The following is a 9317-nucleotide window of genomic DNA, read 5'->3' on the forward strand; positions in this document are numbered from 1 at the left end:
TTATTTTCACGGAAGCATGCATTCAGTGCATCGAGACAAGAATATAGATAGAGAAGATTTAGACGTGTAATCCTCCTTATTACTCCGAAAAGTTACATGCCAGTTCTAATACTGTACTTAAACGTTTAGAAATCTGAACACATAAAATTTCCAGATTTGGTCGGCAACAGACCATAGATCCGATCAAATAATGGCATCATAAAACATCACAACTCATTTAGCACATAAAAGCATGTTAGGCATTTTCCCTAAATTAGCTAGTGCTTGTGTCCATTCAGGTGTATTACCTAATATTTATTAGACACACTCCTCACGATCATCGCTTAGCATTCTAAGTTTAAGTCTAGAAATAAATCCATATTCCTAGTTCGCTTAAACTAATGCTCTGATACCAACTGTGACATCCCTATTTTTCACGGCCAGAAAAAACCGATTTTGTTTATGCTTTATAAAAATGAATGTGCTTCTTTTGATAAAAATGTTGCGGAATTTGTTCCCAGTAAAATATGATAAATACGTTATCAAAGCATATCCGAAGAAATGTATTTTTATTCATTTTAAAACATTTGGGATGTCATTGTCAATACAAAAACATAAACATAAACAGAACTTACATTCATTTACACTAGTGATCTACACCTCTTTAATCTCTCAGTGCAATGTAACTTCATATCAACACCTATGATACAAATAAGCTTGAGTGGGTCAGGTTGGGAAACCTGGTGAGTACATAGGGTTTTCAACCCACAATAATATAATTATTATGTTTAATCGTCAAACAATTAACCCAATTATCCATCCCCATTATCTTCGTTATTCTTAAGGGTCTACCCTAAGAATCATCTATTCGTTCATTCCGAAGTCCATCGCTTCCAGGGTTTATATGACAGGCACTAAGTCCATAGCTGCCAATGCTCGTTCGTAAAGCACTAATTCCATAGCTGCTAAAATTCATTCGTCGGGTACTAAATCCATAGCTACCAATGTTTATCTAATAGGTACTAAATCCATAGCTACCAACGTTTATCTAACAGGTACTAAGTCCATAGCTACCAACGTTTATCTAACAGGTACTAAGTCCATAGCTACCAATGTTTATTCGATAGGCACTAAGTCCATAGCTGTCGATGTTAATTATTAAACACTAAGTCTATAGCTGCCAATGTTCACTCATATCATCTTTCATCTCTCATCATTCATCTACCCATGTTTTACCCAACATATTCGTAGATATAAAATACATATACAGTTTAAATTAATTAAAACATGTATAAAATCGTTCATACAACATAGATATATGCACACACAGCACGTAATTTATATAAATACTTCATATCTATGTGTAAGATGAAAATAACTATCCACTCACTTGATAAGGTGGTGACTCGGTACTCGGACAACGCTTCGTTTACTTTAAAATAATTTCATTCGACGAAACCTAGTATTATTACCACTAGATTTTAGTCTAATATTTACCGTGACTAATTATTAGTCTTATTATTATTATTATTATATAAGCGTTTAAACAATATTTTCCAACCACTATGTACAGACAGGGGCCAGACATAAAACACCGGAGGGCAGGATCATTTTGGCATATAGCACTTTTGAAATCCAACAACCCAGGCGGCCCTTCAAACCGGATTCCCCGTACCGCGAGTGGTTAAAAATATATTATAACGACACTTATATAACCCATAATAATAGTTCAAATAATTATTATAAAGTCCTAATAACGTTACTATATTTAAATAAAAGCTATATTAAAAATTAGGTTGGCGTATCTTACCTACGAGGGGGTTTGGCTAGAAGCCGTGCTCTGCAGGGGCATAACTTCCGAGCCGAAAGCTCTTCTTCTCGGAGCCGTCGAGCGCTCCGGGGCTTTCTTCTAGCGCTAGGGGCGTTTTGGGAGGTTTAGAGAGAGAGAGTAGAGAGAGAAGGGTGGAGGTGTGAAGAAATGAGGGTGGAAGGGGTTGTATTTAAAGGGTGAAGTATGGCTGAAGTTGGTGCCACATGTCACCATCTAGTGGCAAGCCTTGGGGAGAAAGCAATGGCCAAGATTGTGCCACGTCACCCCTTTTGCAGCAGCACCCTGCCGACTTCTAAACCCCGTAACTTTCGCATACGAGCTCCGTTTCCGACGTTCTTTATATCCACGCATAGGTAAAAATAAGATCTACAACTTTACTTTTTACTCCGTCGGCTAATTCTCGATTGATTTTAAATTTAACAGTATGAGGAGATTACACTGTTAAATGTCCGCGTAAAATTCGTAACTTCTTCAAACGAACTCCGTTTTCGTCTGTCTTTTTGTCGTTGAGTTCCTATTAATGAGATCTTCAATTCTCATTTAGGTCGCGTTGGCCAAAAACCGCTCGATCTAAAATTCGAGTTTCGGGTCGTTCACTGCTATGCCAAATCTTAGAAAAATCATAACTTCCTCATACTAAGTCATATTTGGGCGTTCTTTTTATGCACGCTCTCGGTTTAACGTATACTACAACTTTTGTTTAGGTTACTAAGGCTAAAATTTCCTCTATCGTAAATTCACTATTTACGTTGCGTAGTGTCGTGCTTGTTCCGTCGCGAAACTTCGACGGGCCATATCTTCCATCAAAAACTCATTTTTGATGCTCATCGTCTCTAAATTGACTAGCCCGAATATGCGGCCGTTACAGAAACTACAATCATCGATACTTCTACTACCTTATCACCATTTCATACACCTATTACCACTTCATTACCCACTTCAACCATATCACCTACTTATTCCAACATCATGAATCAACCCATTACTTCTCTTTTTTCTTCGTAATCTACTGAAGGTGCAAAGACAATTCTAGAAGAAGATCATGCTGATGATGATGATGATGATGTGATGGTCTCATTTGCAGAGAATCAGTTCGATCCAGAGGTGGATAACATTCCTGATCATATGCTTATGTCAGGAAAACAGTTTAAAATCTTGAATCACAAACTGAATTCTTTGTTATAGATTCAGGCTGATACTGGGGGTCGAAATAATGTTTCTGATATTGAGGTTGATTTATTGCTTAAATCCCAAGAGCATCGATTAAAGCAAGCCATGGAACAAATCGAGATGAAGCATGAAGAGTGGTTAAAACATCATGTTGAAAATTTTCAATTGGAGGTTAAGGAACTTCGCGCTGTTGCAAAAGAACATCATCTTCTTTTTGTCGAAGAGGTCAAGAAAGTGCAGGAGTCTGTTAATCTGAAAGTGGAGGCCCTCAAGTCTGAAATGTTGAAGGAGGTGGCCAAGATTGAACAGAATCATTCGACTCTTCATGTCAAAATAGATGTTGTTGCTGATTCTATCAAGAAACTTGTGGAACATTATACTTATATTACTTCCAAGTTTGATGCCAAGATTGATGTTGATTCGAAGGTGTTTGCTAAGATGGAAGAGTTTTTGGGTAGCTTGAAGGCATCACTTTCGAAGATCGATACTTCTTATTCATCTTCTATTTCCCAGGAGTCTCTATCAAATATGTTTTCTTCACTAGAAACAAATCTTAAATCCAAACTTGCTCCTCTTCTCAAACTTGTGAATCTGATGCCAACAGATGCCCCACTTGTCAAACAAGTGGTGCAAGGGGGAGATAAGGGGGTTGGCTCATCGAAGGATCCTGATAAAGGAAAGGTTGTAGGGAAGGTGATAACAATGCAAATTTCAACATCACTTCCTGTCTCTATGTCAACAACTTCAACTACGATGACTTTAAGGCCATTAACCAAAGGCATAGTCATTGGTGCTAATCCTGGGATTCGAGTTCAAAGCCACCACCTTCGAAACAATATAAAGGTGATATAGGAAAGGTAATTGAGAAAGAAATTTTGGAGGAGGAGAAAAAGAAGAATGTTGAAAAAGAAATCGAAAGACAGAGGCAAATTAATAGCATCTTGACACAAAGGCAAGGTGATCCACCAGGTCTTGATAAAGGTGATCCAAACAAGCAATATTGTTATGAGACAATCGAACAAATTGTTTCCTCTGGTGAGATGCATGATTCCGATAAGGTTCCGAAAAAGAGCTTTGAGATTGAAAATATTGATTTCAATCGGCTGGATTTTCCCATCAATCACATGATGTTTATCTCAGCTCAATATCAGTTGGTGGATAAGTTTGATGACAAGGAAGAATACAAGATATTGAAGTTCAGATTTCATGTCGTTCATGCAAAGAAGGAAGAGGAAGTCTGGTCCTTGGTGAAAATTCTCAAAGTTCTAAATATTTCTAAGGATACATTGTTCGAAGGCTTGTTACAGAACTTTTGATACTATATGGTCAGAGCAAACAATGTGGCATTCGACTTCACAGTGGCAGATTTTCCTCTTATAAATCTTAATGATCTCATCAATATGGTGAAAATATTGAGTATTGTCGATGTGTCAAAACTGCAAATCAACAATAAAGAATATTTATTGATTGGTTTTGCACATTTCAAACTGTTCATAGACAATTACTATGATTGTCTTGTTTTGACTGATGTCGAACTTGCTTTGGCAATGAATAGAAAAGTGACAGTGCCTTTATCATTGTTGAAAGGACCTGGTAGTCTCAAGAATTTTGAAGATTGAGAGATTGTTCACAAACCACTTGGTGTTGTTTTTTTTTTTGGGAAGAACAAAGACAACAAGGTGACCAAGATTCTTTTCCAAGTTTGTGATGTGTAGAGGTACACGAACTCTCACTATACAAGTCTACTTGTTCGTCTTAACAATTGCAAAAGGAATACAATAGGAGATATGGCTGATATTCAAAAGACGCTCGTCTGGTATATGGAGGTTCGCAGGGTACTTCATCAAGCCACGAAGATGTTAATGACCTAGGTTCGACACTTCTCACAAAGGGGGAGATTGTTGAGTTCAAAATAGGTTGTGAGGTGTCGAAGTACCTTTTAGCGTGTCTAGATTCGAAGTCGGTATTCATGTATTCGAATGTATCTATTACATAAGGCACTGTTTAGATTTCGAAGCCTATGTGTCTAAGTCCTTGTGTATTTTTTGTATGCTTCTGTTAACTCCTATAAATAGGGGCATGTATAGGAGTATGAGTAACTTTTGATGAACCTTTGAACACTTTACTCTTTCAACTCGTGTACTCTTTCAGAAGCAATAAAAGAGCCAAACAGATTATATTTACGTTTTGTGTTCTTGATTTAACTTATACTCTGATTTCGTTTTTTACACTCAATTCATACGAACTACAGTTTTGGGCTCAATTTGGATATTTGGGCCTTATTGGGCCTTGTGGTGCCATTTAAGGGATTTGGACTCCTGATGCTAGTGGATTGGACTTTGGATTTTAACACAGAGTGGAAAAGGGTAAGAAAAGGGTAAAATGGACTTTTACCCTGATGGTTTGGACACCGGTCTAGAATTCTTGTTTGGGTGGAGAATCAATTATTGATGGAATGTTATTTGATCTTGTTAGTGCGAGGATTTCGGTAGCAGCAGCTCGAGTGTCCGGTTATCTTGGCTTGAGGTGAGTCTCCTCACTGTAATATGGGCCGAAGGCACCAATGTCGGCCCATTAGCTTATGTATCATTGGAAAATCAAGGGGTGCCCTTGCCATTTGTATGAAAGACCCAGAGGTGGCTCCTGGCAAATATGTATGCAAGACCAGGGTTCGGACCCTGGCAGATAAGTAGATAGCATTTGTAGATTGTATGCTAGTTGTCTTTGTGATGCTTGCATTGAAGACCCGGAGGTGGCTCCTGGCACTTGTGTGTAAGACCCAGGGTTTTGGCCCTGGCTTGGCAATGAGAGACCATGATATGGCTTGTGGCATAATGGCAAGACTATGGCTGGCACATAGCATTTTCTATTGTATGTATGGTATGCGGGACTTTGGGGAATTCACTAAGCTTCATGCTTACGGTTTATTGTTTATGGTTTCAGGTACTTCCGGTTCTAAAGGGAAGGGCACGGCTTGATCGCAAGGCACACACCCATGTTCTTCCGCAACTTTGTGATTTTGGGATTGTACTCTGATAATGGTTTTATTATAAAATACTTCTAAATATTTGAGTAAAAGATATTTGGTGTTTGATTGTATTAAAAATGAAATTTTTACCTTATGATTCTCGGGACGTTACATAGGACTAGTATACTTGATTCTTCAATTTCACTTAAATCTCGGGTTCACTACATAAAAAATTTCAATAAACCGACAAAAACAAATCTCCAACATTTTTATAACTGGAAAAGAGTTATATAACTTTAATATAATTTGAAGTCTAATAAATTCAAATTATTTTGATATCCAAAGATTTATTAATTCTCAAAAACCCTAAAAGCCCTAAAAATCTAAATTTTATAAATTTAACATCAAAAGTCTATAAGATATAATCAAGGAAATGAATTTTATTCATTACCACTAACCTTATTTTTATAAGCCAAAAATCCAAGAGTTATGAACAAAATTCTATATAAAATACAAATTTTATAAAAATTTGGAAAAAGTTTATAAAATTTGAAAGAAAAAAAGAAGAGAGAATCTCCTTCTTCCCTCTCCCAAAATCAGACATACACTCCCCAATACAATCAATTAACTCTTTTGAATCGATTGTCATTATGGATAGTGCTATTAGGAGGTAAACAACTCCTCACTCGCACGGTTCGTGGAGTGCATTTTACCATTTCTATCTATGTGAGCGATACACGAAGATCTCGATTGGGCACCCCTCGGTCGTTAGGTTTGGTTGTGAACTCATGCTTGAACATTTTACACATACGACAAAACATTATTGCTCGTTATGACAACAAACTTATTACTCATTACAACAATAAACTTTATTGCTCATGGTTTGATCATTTTTACAACGAACTACTGTTTATGCAAACCTTGTTTACTCATTTTTACAACGAACATGTTTCTCATTAAAGAAGCAAACTTGTTTACTCACTATAGCAACGAACTTTTATTATTGAGAACTTTATTACATCATTTTAGCAACAAACTTTGTTGTTCATATTAGCAATGTACTTTTGTTATGGAAACATTTATCAATATTTTGAACTTCCATGATTTTAAAATGATGTTATATTATAAACCTGTGAACTCACCAACTATTTTGGTAGTTGACCGCTCATTTTACATGCTTTTTCAGGAATCATCTAGTAAGTGGCACATAGAGACACATCACGTGTAGAAGCATTCGCATGTGTGATTTTTTTTATACGTTGTAATTTCTTTTAAAGGTTGTTCAAACTCATCGTAAATTATAATGTTTTTAATACTATGTTTGGTGTTGCCTTTTGACTTTTGCTATAAGACCATTTGTGTTGTCGCGTCTCGTGTTTCTGCTTTAGCAGGGTGTGACACACTAGGCTCCTAATATGGGGGTATATATATATATATATATATATATATATATAGAGAGAGAGAGAGAGAGAGAGAGAGATAGAGATAAAGGTTCATGTATTCTAACTAAGTATTGTGTGGATGTAAGAATAAATATAGGCCAATCATTCTAAAAGGGTATTTATGTAATGTTACATTTAATTAATATTTTAAAATTAATTAATTTGATATTTATCCCAAATTAAATCCCTTTATATTAGGTAGTTATTTATGAAAATAATGTAATTGACTTTTTCTAACCCTAAATTTTCCCCCTTTATCTATCAGATGAATACTGTGTACTCGTGAAATTGAAGTCTAGACCTGGGCTCGTGAAATTGAAGCTGAGAATCGGGAAGTCTAAAAGGAACAAGATGAGTAGATGATGCGTGTGGGAGAAGCAGTGCCGGAAATCAACCCTCCGGTCTTCTCTTTCCCCGCCTCCGCAGTGTCTGAGAAAGAGTATCGGAAATCAACCCTTATTATCGTTGCCGCCATCCAGAAAATCGTCGCCGTCCTCAAGGTCACCTCCAATTTCGGATGTGTTGTTACCCTCACTCAACAAGATGACGGTATGTATCACTTGAATGAATTTTCTGGCGCCCCTCTTTTCTCTGGTGGCTTTCTGGAGTCCGCCTGCTTTCTTCCAGTTTCATTAACAACAGTACCAAGCCCTTATTTTGTCCCCCTCTCTTGAATCAAAGTGCAAATAAATACCACCATAATATTAGCAAGACAACCACATCAGTAGTCCTATTCAGCGCCGACCTATCAGAGGCGAGTTGTTCTTAATTTTTTGTTCAACATTTGACATTTGGGTTTCTTAATGTTTTCTCCTTAAGCACGTTCTGTTTAATGGTACACTCGAGGTGTGGGTAAAAGCGATTTCACAATAATCTTGTTCAATCAGGGTAAATGGCACAGAATTACAACTACGCTTTCTGATACCAGGTTATTCCAATTTAACTCTTTCTTGACTTTAGTTTCATGGTTAGAGTTTAGATGGTGTGTTATTTTGGAGGGATTGTTGTGCTTTAGCATGGTAGAGTTCTTGTTATTGTTCCCAATGGCTGTAGGAGGAGGCTGATTTGATGAGCTATTTGGACCTTTTTACCCTTGGAGGGTCTAATGTTTCTTGTGGTTTAGATATTTAGTTTCCACTTTTTTTCTTGTAGCTAGATTGTTAACACCGAAAGAGAAACTAAATAGGAATATAGGAATATATGATACTTACTTATCCTTCATTTTTAATACCCTTATTGTGTTTGTATTTGTAGGAGCTTAATATTCAAAGACCACCAATTCCTACAAGGATTTCCCCAACCTAATCATGTGAGGAACTCCATTGCATATTTTTGACTCTTTCTTGACATGATTAGGTCGGGTTCCCTCAAGCACAAGAGATTTCCTTTGTATTTACTATTTATGCATTTTTTATTTGGATATTTTTCCAACAGAATGCATACGGTAATTGAATCTTGAATTCCAATTCTATCGGAATGGAATCATTAATTCTAATTTTGTTGGAATGGAATATGGATATTTTCTCCCTGATTTATGCATGTTCTACACTTCTTAGTTATTGGTTTTTGTGCAATTCATAAGTCCGTATATTTTTTCAAAGGAATTTAGTTTTTTATTTTTCATTTGCTAATGCATTATTGGATTTTAAACTACAATTGGATTTGTTTTCATAGAAGTTGATGCTTGAAGAACGGACCACAAAATTGAAAGTGATTCTTAGCAACATTATTCTTTTAGATTGTATTAGTGTCTTTGTTAGATTTGGATGTTTTTTTTTTCCAATTTGAAAGTTTTTTTAGTTTTATTGTTTAACAATAAATGTAATTCTTAGCAATTGTTACCCGTATTCTATAAGAATTAATGTAATTTTTGTTTTTATTCTTCAATTGATTGTTCAAGAATTTGTTATTCTACAAGAAGTTTTTA

At 36.1% G+C, this 9317-nt stretch overlaps 1 long non-coding RNA gene across 1 annotated transcript; it reads left to right on the forward strand.

Moving 5' to 3' along the window:
• Window positions 1–7629: 7629 nt before the first annotated feature.
• Window positions 7630–8990, forward strand: LOC145128964 (uncharacterized). Its single transcript, XR_013717222.1, has 2 exons — window positions 7630–8318; window positions 8645–8990. It is a non-coding gene; the product is annotated as an uncharacterized LOC145128964 (long non-coding RNA).
• Window positions 8991–9317: the final 327 nt, after the last annotated feature.

Source organism: Lactuca virosa, chromosome 8 (assembly GCF_052849685.1).
Source record: "Lactuca virosa cultivar CGN04683 chromosome 8, Lactuca_virosa_CGN04683_v6, whole genome shotgun sequence".
NCBI lineage: Eukaryota > Viridiplantae > Streptophyta > Magnoliopsida > Asterales > Asteraceae > Lactuca > Lactuca virosa.